Genomic DNA, 13,987 nt, shown 5'->3' with positions numbered 1-13,987 from the left:
ATATATATATATATATATATATATACTTTACGATCTCCTTAGTGACTCGACATAAACTATTGTTTTACCAACAGTTTTAACCACTTGATGTCCTTAGGTAGATTTTCTAAATGCACTTATAAAATAGACAGTCCAATTAAAGAATTAAAAAAAATTCTTAAATGGTACAACTCACAAAATACAAAATAAAAAAAATTAATTGTCTTAATAATTTATAAATATTTAAAACTAAAAATAAAAGGATAAAAAAAAACCCAGCACAGTGGGGTGGCGAATCAAAGCTAGATAAAAGAGTTAGATAAAAAACACCAAGTGTGAAAAAGTTTCTAAGTCCGAAAGAGCACAATTGCGAAACAGGCTAGTACAAAAACGCTTCATGGCTACATTTTTAAAAAAAATAAGGTGACGAATGAATCAGAAATTGCTCTTTTATAGGCCCAATTTTGAGAGGGAAAATTGATATTTTAGATTTTAATTGAAAAATGTTTCTTATTGGTTAGTCAATTAAACTTAAAAGGACACATGCTCAACCTATTATTCTACTATTTTAAGTTAATATTACATACAGGTGTTGGTGTTTTGTATCTATCATCTCCCATAATAATGTGGTTTATTAGAAAAATCATCAATATAAAAATATAAATAAAATAAACTTTCAAGTGTTAAATATCTATTACACAAATGGCTGGTATTGTTGACGATCATACGCGAACACGTGGCGCGTATTCTCGCGACTCTTCATATTGTATTTCCAAATAACAAACAAGCGCTAACGTTTTTATTTTTTTCATTTTCCAAAATCCCTTCATTTCTCTCTCAATTATGAATGTATTTGACAAAATATCCATTCATTAAAGATTTATGCTGAATTTAATAACTGCTATACACTTAACATTAATTCATTTGTACACCATAATTTTATCATAACATACATCACTTGTTGATTGTCTGTTTTGCATTATTATTATTATTATTAATTTTTTTTCTCTTTTTCTGCACACTAATTTTTTTTACTCAATCACAATAAAATTAAACTGCGTAATTTCATTATCACACACTAATAAACGCATTCATTTACTAATTTTTATTCATTCTTTATTTATTTTCTCTTCTGTCTCTTCAATAATTATTTATTTATTTATTTATAACAATGTTCCCTTGAAAGAATATTACTTTTAAAAAAACTCTTCCTAGCAACCCACAACATCACTAAATTTGCATTTACAATGTGTGAATCAATTGTAAGTACTGCATCATCAGCAGGGTAATAATATGCATTCGGTTGGAGTTTTAAATTATTAGGTGCCGTCTTCAACAGTGTTACCCACTACTTATTACATAAATAACATTAACAACGCGTTGAATAAGTAATTTACAATTAAATTTGCACAAACACTTTAGTACCCAGCGATGACTACCGGGCAAATGATGCAAATAAATTACATGCTGGTTATTCGAAAATATTATCACTATAAGGTAATACTCTTTGACGTTATAATAGATAAGATTCATTCAGCTTGCAACGTGTTTTGTCGCTAAGGTCCTAAAAGTTGGCTATACCTAAACGGGGCAACGCTGGTCCTGTATAATTTATATCCCACTAAAAGGGTCGTTCGCGATATCGTGATCAAATAAATATAGACTCTCAACTAACAACGATAACAAGCATTTATTTCTATTTAATATTATTTAAATATAACCTGACTGGATCTTTAGAGATCCAGTGAGCGATGGCAGCCAGTGTACATAACCCGAAATAATAATAAGTAAACAATAATAGTATTTAATTTAGTAACCACAATAATATTGTCCGAGTTAAGTTATCAGATCATTAAGGTAAGTTGCAGCAAGCCTGGTAAAATGTCGATTGCCTTCGTTATATTTTTAATTAATTTAAGAAAAGTGTGTAATTGGTTTTGTAAGAACATTTATTACTATGTTCTTACCACTTATATTACACACGTTTTATTTCTATTTATTTAATTCGTAATACAAATTAATTAACATAGAGGGAGATGCTGATGTGACAATTCTACTCGTCTGTAGCCCGGAGCTACTGACATCGAACTAACAAAGGGCAGTTGTGTTTGAGTGGCCGTTATAGATATAGTTTTCAATATTACTTTCGTCTTATTTATATTATTTATAACTTAACTTGTTTTATTCAACCCAACCGTCTATCGCCAATTGTCATCATAGCCAACGAACTCAGTCTCATTTGGATATACCTACTAACCAACTGTACTAGGATTCAGGTCAGACGTATTGTACATTACATATAACTTATATTTACTGAACATCTAAAATATACCTTTACTTTGTCGTTGACATAAAACAATAGTCTAATTTTATTTAATAATCTATCCCCTGTAACTAAGGTACACGATTGCCTGTCTCCTTCAGGCAATAAAAACTCATTTAAAGAGATAGGGACGATATTTGGGCAGACGCCGGGTAGCTTCCGATTCTTGGTTTTGACCAAGATCCTCAACTATTAAACAAGCCCCTAACAGTTTATTTACATCCGCGCCCCACATACTCATAGATCAGTCGTAGAGTCGTTAGTGCTAATCAGGTACTAGTATAGTTGTTAATAGTTAATGTTGGTAACTAAATTTGATACTTTTTTTTAAATATACTAATGATCCATACTAACTAAGAGTTTTAATTCGTCCTAAAACTAGGTTCGACCAGAAAACAGAACTTCTTGGGCACATTCTTAATGAGACGTCTTACAATAGTAATTTTAATCACTGATAAATTTAAATCTAAACGGGTTTCCATTATCCCGTCATCTTTCCATTGTTACAACTAAAATAGAACCTTAGGTATTTGTTATTATTATTTTTTCACACCAAAATATATTTTTATTTAACACATATTTTTCTTACATTTTTTTTAGGTCAATGTCCCTTAGCCTCTAATTATGTCTTCACTACTAAATGTACTAGATTTTTAAATTCATCAAATCTCATTTGTGTTTTTACTCACCAAAAAATATTGATTACATAAATTATAATGTACGAGAAATTTAGAGTTTTTAATAAAAAAATAACGCAGTTATTAATATAAATATTATTTGACTATGTAAAATAAAAATAAAAAAATTCTGTTCTTAGATTAAAGATACCACTAAAATTATCACAATTCAATAGCCTTGTTAAATAATTGTGAATGTATCAATTTATTTAAGATACATATAACAAATGACTTTTTTATAGCAAATGTTAAAACTCGTACATGCGACATTTCTTTCTGAAAATGTTAGCATAGTACAGCCAGTTTTTTTTTACATTTGCAAATTTATAGCGCGTACTAGTGACATAACTGTCTCGATATATCAAACTATGTACAGCCCGCTATTTTTATATTATAAGATTAAAGTCATCGTTTGTTTTGAAAGAATAATATAAAATAAACAAACTTTCATATATCAATATGACTTTTTATAGGCAGTTCTCAAAATCAAATTCATATGTATATATACAGTTCTCAGTAAATAAGGAAGCAAGCCAATTGTTCAAACAATGAGAACAATATAAAGCCGTTCGCTTACTTACTGAAAACTCTATATATAATACAATATACATAATATAATATATATGTATGTATAGGTAATGATAAAAAAAGAGGTATCATTAACTAAAGAACAAACTTTTTTGTTTAAATTTCATATAGCCAATTAAGATTTTCAATCAATTAATGTCATCACTTTTTATCCAAGATATCAAATCTTGTATATCACAATGTAANTATCTAAGATATCAAATCTCGTATATAACAATGTATATATTCAACATTTTTTATTTTGGATAGAAAGTCTAAAGTAGTCTAAACTGTAGTGAAGTGTATCCCAAAAATCTAATACATACAGTACTATAGGCGCAACTAGTAGCTATGAGATATTGACCTCACAAAAATTGTAGGATATATGTGTACTTAAATAAAAATATTCTTTAGGGTGAGTAATTAATAATAACACCCACTGAAATTTTATTCTAGATGTGCCTTTAAAAAAGTTCCAGCGAAATGGTAAACCAGATTAGATTTAAATTTAACAGTGATATAAATCACTATTGTAATACGTTTCAATACAAATTGCGTCACTGTTTAAAATTTAACGTACATTCCATGAAACATTGAATACTAGCTAATATAATTAATTAATTCGTATGAATCAGAAGAAAAAAATTAATCTTATTAAAAAGTATAAAATAGGTCAAATTTACTATAAAGTGTCAATGTGTATTAAAAGTAATTTGTTTTTATATTAATTGTAATTTTGTATAAACAAGAATACTAGCAAGTAGTTACGTTGTAAAAATTATTGATATTAGATAGCAAAGGCAATATTTTAAAACTAATGTCATCAAAGGCCTGTCTCTTTTTCTATTTTCTTCAATGACATTTTTATTAATACAGAATATTATAATTAAAAGAAAGTATATTATACATGTATATTAAATCAAAAGTTTAAAAATGTAATGTTTTATATTGAATAAACGAATAAAGTTCTGTTAAAAATAGGAATGTCATAATATTAAAATAAAACTGCAAACATTTCATTTAATTCAAAATTGTTGTACTCATTTGAAAAAACAATATTGACATACATACAAGGCATTCGAGATGAACTTAAAAATTATTACATAGCTAATAATTTTAGAGTTTAAATATAAAATTATTAAAAAACATCTTGGATAATCTATCAGCCAAATTGAATTATTAAATCTAGCCTTCATTTGATATAATATTTCTTACAACTTTTCTGAATTACATTCAATTATGTTAATAATATATTAAATAGTTTGTTATAATAAAAAAACAAAATGATAAATTAATTATTATTAAAAGTATACAGAAAAAATATTCACCTATAAAAGTTGAATCTCAATATTTTTTCCAAGAGAAATAGAATGGCCAACGTTAAATCTGAGAGATAATTTATCGATTTTATAAAACATTTTTGGAAGAAAAATAGTAAGCCATTACATAAAGTACCAATTGTCTTATGAAAAAATTCATATTATAATATTGGGTACGTATCAGATTTTGGATAATATCACAAAAATTAATCACTAAAACTAATAATTTACCAATGTTCAAACTTTTTTATTCAAATAATACTAAAATAAAAAAATTTAATTGTACCTCATTGAATATATACACAATTTTTCAACAGTAAATTATTAAAAAATAATAAAATTTTGTAATACAAATCATAACTATTTAAAAATAAGATTTCTGTATTATTCTTGACCCTCTTCATAAATTATTATTGTTAGTAATCATAACTATTAGTACTAATATACAAATAAAGTATACAATATAACTAGGAAATAAAACAAAAAAAATATTATTTCATTTTGATGAACGGTTTTTAAAATATACATGATAAATAAACAGCAATTATTTAATAATTTAACCAATGTATTTTTACAATAATAAAATGTTATATTTTTATAATGACATTTTCTCTGGATAAAGTTTAATTATTAAAAAAAAATTGCCTTGATAAATATCTGTATTTTTAGTAATTTATTGAATTTTCAAATATTTTAGAATATTTGATTAAATGTACTTACTTGGGATAAATTTGAAAGTTAACCAACAAAGAATATTTATCGTACTGCATTTTATAACTATTGAAAATTGTATTTTAATTTTAATTTTATTAAAACACATTGTATCAACATATAAGACATAACGTACATCCCATCAAACATGGATTACTTGCTAATAAAAATAATCATTAATAATATAATTAATTAACCTTTATAAACGAGAAAAAAGATAATTAATTTTACTAAAAAGTATAAAATAACACAAATTTACTAAGAAAATGTCTGTTTTTTAAAAGTCGTTTGTTTCTATGACAACTGTAATTTTGAATAATCAAAAATAATTTACAGAATACTATTACAGAAATTACCAATTTTAATATAAAAAAATTTACATAAATTGGATAAAAACAATTGTGGTCTATAAATTATACCTTTTGCTTCATTGACATCTCTATCAGCTTTATTTTCTATTTCTCTTTTAAGTACAATACGAATACTCTTGAAACATTGTTTAATGGCTTCACAGGTTTTAAATTTACAAATCCATCTAGTATTACTAATTAGCCCATAGTTTTGTTTTTATATCCGAGTTTTTTTCCAATTCAACTAATTGACAATTCTTTGGGGAAGAGAAAAATTAAGACATATACATTTAATCATGTTAAAAAACTTAAAGTTTCCTAAAATTTTTTAATATTTTAATAAAAAAAACACATTTTATTAATATTGATTTTTACTTGAATATTTTTTCACATATCTGCAACCAAAAGATTTATTCTATGAACATACAATGAGTAAAAATCGCTTTTGAAAATTTAATTCTAATTTTTGATTGACTTCATTAAAGTAGCAGACATGATGTTAACATAAACATAGTATTGTGAAATTATTTGAGCTTTAGTATTTAATTTACAAGTTTTAAAATAATATAAAACATTTGTTCTTCTTTATAACATCTAAAAATAAAGCAAAAATTTTGTAGTAATATTAGTGTTTATTAATGCTCATTTTTAAATTTATTACCTTGCTTCATCAAACATTATACTAAAAGTCTGTGTACTAATGTCTTCTATAATTGAATCTCTTATTCTGTTTGCACATATTTCAATTATTTAATTTTGAATATGATGACTCATGTGATTTGTTTCTTTGTTGAATATTTCAAAAAACTTTGGCATATGCTTGGAAAATAAAACACAAGTTTCGTTGAAATTTCCCAAGAAAAATTATTTATTAAGAAATTAATAATGATATCTTCTTAGTTTTAATTACTTATTATTAGGTGATTAGATTACTTAAATTAGTTCCCTACATTGATTTAATGATGAATTATTTTTATTGTGTCGGGCCATTCTTTGGATACTCAATAAATTGTTATGTCAATTATACTTTTCATATATTTCCTATTAGCAGCAACTTCTAGTTTAGATTGAGTTATTAGCTGGGTATGAACAGTGTCAGTTTTTTAACAGTTATTTACAAGTTAAATGACTTTTTGTACTAGAATGAGTATCATGCATTGTTAGTTTTCCATTTTTAAGACCTCTAGATCCACATAACTAAAAAATATAAAAAACAAATAAGTTAATTTTTGAACAATAATTATGTCATACACAAAAATATTCAACCTACTAAAATAAAGGATTGAAGCCATGGTTTTGTTAATGGAATTAGCTAAATATAATTCATTAGCTATTAATAATAGGCTTAATAGCAATTAAAATATATATTTAATAAACAATATAAATACTATGCTGTTAGTTATATACATGATTTACCTCTAATATGGATCTTTTTGGACCAGACTGTAAATCACCTAAATCAAATTCCGAGTTGCTTGTAGATTATGTAATATGGTTTTTAATTATTTCTTACTTCATTAGAGTCACCGCTGTTTCAGGATTTTTCATTAAATATAAAAAATAATTTTGAATTCGTTATTTTATCAACAAATTAATATAAAAGTAAAAAAAATAACAGTTCTGCTACAATACAGATTTATTTCTCCATGTAGAAAAAGTGCAAATTCACAATGATAACGAGCAGATAGTATTCCACAGCTAAAAATAGAATTTGTTGAAATAGTGTACATGATATTATTAAAGTCAATATATTGCACAGGCCAAAGAATGTTAACATTAGCATTATCTATATTACATATACAACAGATTATATAAATGATATACTATTAATATTTTACAGCGTATAGATGCTGATATTTTGAAATGGTAAATTCGTTTGACAATGATATAACAATACATTTATATTTGATTACTTATGCTAGTAGACGAATATTCGGTATTCGCCCTATATGCGACAATTAGACAAATAATTGGAACCAAGCTTAACATAAAATTTTTTTAAATACAATATGTATTTTGGTAAACATATAAAATGAAGTCTAAAAAGGTATTTAAACGTGAGAGTACAATTTTTTAAAAATACGGGCATTAATCGCTCTATTTAAAACAACCCCGTATTTAAATTGAACTATGTTTACCATGACTAAAAATATTTGAAGAAGAACAAAAGAAAATTGATGGACTAGTATTAACACTAAAGTAATTTCAGAGACAAGATGGGCGAGTCATAAACGTGCAGTAGACTCGATGTAAATAAACTTGCCAGAAATTGTTGAAACTCATTACAGTGAATTGCTGATAGAGAACTTCTCAATATAAAATTAAAAATTATTTCAGTAGCACAAGGATTACTTTTTCAAATGGTGAATTTTAAACTTAGTTTAATGGAAAAATATATTTGGAAAAGCTTATATTTTACCAAATTATTTACTAAGTTCTAAAATTGATTTAATAACTGCACATGATATGGTTTCAACATGTTTTTTACATATTTCATCTTTCAGAAATGAGGAACATTTTTAAAAAATAAAATGTAGTGCAAATGAATCGTGTGAATAGTTTGGAGGCAAAAATGACTTTGAGCAAGAACGTATTAAATTTGGATAAATTGAGCATTGAGCACATTGTAAAACAAAAAATTAACTATAATAATGTTATAAATACATTTACTTAACTACTGGAAAAGCGCAGAAAAATTATGTAGAGTTCTATGCTTTTACAATATTTATTTTGTACTACTTTTATTTTTGTATATTATGATAAAAATAAAACTTAATTCAGGTGTGAATTATTTTTGTATTGGATTAGAATTTAAAATAATATCCTTTGTGGAAATGAAAGCAGTCATTGAAAACTAAAATTAAATAAATTTACTGTAACTATAAATTTAAAAACTAAAATAGGTAATAAATATTTGTAAATCTACTAAAAATTAATTAAATATTTCTAGTAATTTTTTTAGTTGAATATCAATTTGAATGTAACAAATAAAAATAGCATTATTACTTTATACCTAACCTAAAGTTAGTTTTGAATCTTATTTAATAATTATTAGCTATAACTTATGTCATTTAGTTATATTGAGTGTTGGTATAAAAGTGTGGTATAAATGTTTTTGTTACTAAATATAAAACTATTAATAATCATATTTCATTGAAATATAACACGAAAATATTATTTTAAAAAAAAAGCAAGTAAATTAGTTGACTTTGGAAAGTAAAAAACAGTTATTTAAAAATACTATCCCTTAAAGATGATTGAATCATAAGATGTATTTGTCCGAATAATTTCTTAAATTTATTTAAATTTAGAATTAAGTGATTTTGTGTAAAACTGATAATGGATCAAATTTTGTAAGGAATTTGTTGAATTTAGTGATACTTTAAACGCTGAACATAAAGTTATGGAATTTGTATCACTTTTTCATAATCTGAAAAATTTAGATTAGAAATATGATAATGATATGATTAAAAGTATTTTTTTACCTATACATAGAATATATGCAAGTTTTTGTTTAATTTAATTGCAACCTCAAATATTGAAACATTTGTTAATAGCCTAAATTATTTAAATTTTATAATCTTATATAAATCAACTCATTTTAATTCACAAAATATTTAGTTTAGCCATTTTTGAACTTATCACAAAAGATATAAAATTTAAAATTGAGTATTAAAAAAATGACCGAACAACATTTATTAATTAGATGACTCATATTTCAAATTTCTTCGAGATTAACCTATGAATTTAATGATGAGTATTATAGAAATATGATCGACCAATAAATATTAAAAATCTTTACTACCCTAACATCTTAATTTCTCAACTAACTATATATAAATGTATAAGTAAAATTTTTATTAATGATTCCATCAAAGAGTTTGGTTGGGTTACCTATAAAGCTTTTTTGTGATATAATGTTAATAATAAACTACTAATCGTAATAATATAGTATTAGGTTTTGTTTATCTTGAATAAATAAACAAAACTGAAATATTATATTGAATATAAAATATTAGTTTAATTTCATCATCAGGCTCATAATAATTATTGTCGCTAGCTCCATTTACAGGTTTTTAACTGTGTCTCATTCCAATAACGGATCGAAATGCTATCATCATGAGAATTATTATGTTTATAAGTTATAGTATGCAATTAAGTATTACTTATTACTTAATAAGTAATTACATAGGTTAAAAACAAACAATTAAATATAAAAATCGAATATTAAAATTAATTTTTAAAATCATCTAAATTTGTAAGATCATTTCAAAAATGGTAATAGTTAATAAAAAACTTGTAAAACTCTGAATTCATTTAAAATTAATATCAATACTATTTAAAAGTATGTTAATTAAAATTTTTGTAAATAAACTGTTTAATACCCATTTTATTAAACCAATTGTTTATTATTGTGATATGAAACGGCGTGTCAGCTATGCAATTTAGCTACATGAATGTCTTAATTTCAATAATTTGACAATTATTTCTTATAAACTGTATAAATTTTTTGGACTCGATTCATAAATACTAGAAGAGTTTTAAATAAAACTGGCACAATGATATTTTAAATATACTAGATCATAATTAATACTAAACCATTTTAGTCAGAATTAATGGAATTTTGTAATCCTAAGATAATTTTATCAAATCTTGACATTTTTCCTTCTTTAGTTAAGGAAGACTTGCACCTATTATTAACATTTCTATAAATTCAGTTCAATACAAAATGTTAATGAAAAGTAAAATTGGCTGTCAGAGTAGGACAACAAAAACTATTGTTCTTTTTTAACTTTGATCCACACTTGTAAATAATATCAATATAGTTAAAACTTTAGTATAGTATAAAAAATTAATTTTTTTTTCTAATAGTTAAATCAAATGAAATCATTTTTCTTAAAATACAATGAAATATATCAGTTCTAATATGACAAAATTTCAAACTTAAGTAGCAAAGTAAAAAAATCAAAATGCAGCTAATGATGGAAATAATTAAATTTTAATAAAATTTAAAACTAATACCCAACCAGAGTCTTTTTTTTGTAGGAATTGTTTACTATTCCTAAATTTATTATGAGTTAATTAAAAAATTAATAGTTTTAACTTCGTTGTGAAGTATTATATTTACTAAAATGTGTTTAATTTAAATTTTTTGTCTGTTACCATTCAATCTCAGCTCTCGCTGGACCGATTTTGATGAACAATATGAAATATGATTAACAATTATTTTTAATTTTTAAGTGGCTTATAATAAAAGAATTCAACGAATTAACTCTCCATGACAATCATGACTTTATCATATATAAACGTTGTCTATGTTGACATTGGGATCACTTCGTGTTTGCTCGTCAAAATAAACTATCATATCGTGTAAGTATTCACAGTTATTTAACTAATTATTAATATGGCTAGCGAAAACAATACGGATAGTCATATTTATGAAACAAATATGAATGTTGTGAAACGCAGAATTGAAGAATTCTGGAATCGTCGTTTCATGAGTTCCAATTTAGTCGTTGATAGTCCAGAAGATCCCCAAACATCAAGACAGTCTAAAGGTGAAATTAATAACTGTAGACACTATTAAGATTAATTAAACTAATTATCAAAAAACGTGAAAACGATTAGCTATAAAATATAACAAGAAATTAAAAAAGATTATTCTCTTTTTGATAAATAATAATTATTTTTTTACTTTAGTTAAAATATTTTTAATATTATTCACTATTTCAGTAAATTATATACATTAAAGCAGATATAATATCAACGTCAATGCATTTGTTCACCGTAAACATTTTCATAATTAATTATTTAATTAATAACTTTTAAAATAATATTCTCTTAACAGCAAATTCTAGTGGAAATATTAATACTGAAACAAATACAGCTAATCCAAAAAAACGAACCTATCGTAAACAACTTGAAAGTGATGAAATTATAGCAGAAAAAGTGGTAATTACAATTGTATAGATATATCGACCCTTACAATTTAGTAGAAATAATTTAATACTTGTTATTATTTAGAGCAGCTGTATAAATGTATTATTTTTAGAGATATTAGTAAAAGATGTTAAATAATTTCAATTTTAATATCTTAATCAATTTGATTTCCAATAAGATTTTTAAAGAAAAGAGACTTTTTATGGAAGATAATAATAACATATTAATTATATTCCAATTATTCATTAAAATTTGACATTGGTTACGCCTAGAAATTAATACAGCGGGGAGATATTGGAACACTTATTAGGAATCAAAAATCTGGAAAATATGGAGAGAAACTATCAGTTCCAGCCAAAAAAAGTTATATACCAATTGTAAATGACAAAGCACCAAAAATACCAGCATATTTATTAGGAAAAGTAAATTATTCTGCATTGTTTTATATTCAAAAAGTATATAAGTAGCCTAAACATATCTTTTGACTTAACGTTGATTTTTAAAATAAATTAACTAAAATTTATCCAATAATTTAATATGTTCTTATGACTCATTAAGAGTTTTCATAAGAATCACTTGCATCGCAACAAATGCGATGAAAAAAAGCAACCCATAGAAGTATCTTCCAATGATAATGGTGGCCCTAATATAGAATGTAACTTAATTGAAGAACATAATGAAGTCATTAAAAGTACATAAAAAAATTTAAACTACATTTCGATTATTGAAACAATTATTTTATACTTTAAACTCTTAATACTTAAAGAATTAGAAGCTAATAATGAACCTTCAAATGACGTTACAATACCTGAAGTGTCTACTGATAAAGTAAAAGAAACACTAGAAGAAAAAATAATTCATTTAGAACCTGCAAAATATGAAGTAAAAGAGCAACTCCTAGAGATATCCTCTTCTGAAAGTTCAAATTTAAAAAGAAAGTCATCCGATAAAGATGAGAAAATCATAAAAAGTACACAATAATTTTTTTTATAAATATTAACTAGCAAATTATGTTTATTGAAATTATTTTCTTATATTTTAAAACATAAATACTTTTAGAGACAAAAATTAGTTCTGAACTTTTACATGCGACAACGTCAAATGACGTTACAATACCAGAAGTGTCTACTGTTAAAGTAAAAGAAACTACAAAAGAAAAAATAACTCATTTAGAACCCACAAAATGTGGAGCAAAAGAGCAACTACGAGAGTTATCCTCTTCTGAATGCCCAAATTTAAAAAGAAAATCATCCGAAAANCAAATTTAAAGAGAAAATCATCCGAAAAAGATGAGAAAATCATAAAAAGTACACAATAATTCTATTTTAAAAATTTGACCTTTCATTAGTTTATTGTAACAATTAAGTACTATTTTTAAACATTAATTTTTTAGAGTCTAAAGTGAGTTCTGAAGTTTCGCCTTCAAATATGAATGACGTGTTGCCTGCCGTGTCCGTTGTCGAAATTGATGAAATACCAGGGAAAGAAATAGGTAAAGTAAAATTATTTTTTTTTTATTGATTTCATTAATATTTATTTCACATAGAAACATTCATAACACATATTTTGTTTAACTATGTTTAATCTTATATTTCAAAACCTAGGAATAAGTTTACTCATATTAAACCATTTAGCTAGCTTAAGTAATTTATGAGAAGTTTTTAACTCTTGTAGAAGTGACGCATGATCCGAACACAAATGAACTAGATCAGTATAACGCGCCTTCGTTTAAGTCCCCTAAATCTTGGTACACTTCGGACACAATTAATGATTATCTCAAATTGATAGTGAAAAGGTCCAATGGCGAAGTTCATGCAGTCGTTACCGACTTTATACCAGCATATCTTCGAGGAGGTTATCCAGCTGTCAGAAGATGGATAAAAAAAGATATCCATACATTAAAGTTTCTTTTTGTGCCAATGAATGTACTTGGCGGACATTGGATATTGACTGTAGTAAACATACCCGAAAGAACTGTAACGTCATATGACAGTCTTAAGTCATATGATGGTCCGTATCCTATGTTATTGAAAGAGTATGTAACTGACTGGGAGATGGATAAAAAAGGAGCAGCTTCTTTGTGGACTTTAAAAATCGGTGAGACGACTCGTCAAACTAATG

At 25.0% G+C, this 13,987-nt stretch overlaps 2 long non-coding RNA genes across 6 annotated transcripts; one reads left to right on the top strand and one right to left on the bottom strand.

Annotated features, from left to right (window-relative positions):
* Positions 1–5,456: 5,456 nt before the first annotated feature.
* LOC126905254 (uncharacterized) lies at positions 5,457–7,762 on the bottom strand. 5 transcript variants are annotated; one of them, XR_007703915.1, is made up of 5 exons: positions 7,343–7,762; positions 6,588–7,123; positions 6,302–6,520; positions 5,996–6,244; positions 5,457–5,773 (listed from the first exon to the last, which is right to left on the bottom strand). It is a non-coding gene; the product is annotated as an uncharacterized LOC126905254 (long non-coding RNA). The 5 variants fall into 5 exon arrangements; XR_007703917.1 differs by having other exon boundaries at positions 5,457–5,736; XR_007703916.1 differs by lacking the exon at positions 5,457–5,773 and adding an exon at positions 7,197–7,238 and having other exon boundaries at positions 6,055–6,244.
* Positions 7,763–12,155: 4,393 nt separating this feature from the next.
* Positions 12,156–12,983, top strand: LOC126905259 (uncharacterized). The gene is made up of 4 exons (XR_007703924.1): positions 12,156–12,288; positions 12,425–12,557; positions 12,633–12,836; positions 12,926–12,983. It is a non-coding gene; the product is annotated as an uncharacterized LOC126905259 (long non-coding RNA).
* The last annotated feature ends 1,004 nt before the right edge of the window (positions 12,984–13,987 follow it).

Source organism: Daktulosphaira vitifoliae, unplaced genomic scaffold, assembly GCF_025091365.1.
Source record: "Daktulosphaira vitifoliae isolate Bord-2020 unplaced genomic scaffold, ASM2509136v1 Scaffold_4, whole genome shotgun sequence".
Classification (NCBI taxonomy): domain Eukaryota; kingdom Metazoa; phylum Arthropoda; class Insecta; order Hemiptera; family Phylloxeridae; genus Daktulosphaira; species Daktulosphaira vitifoliae.
This window is presented reverse-complemented; position numbering and strand designations above follow the sequence as displayed.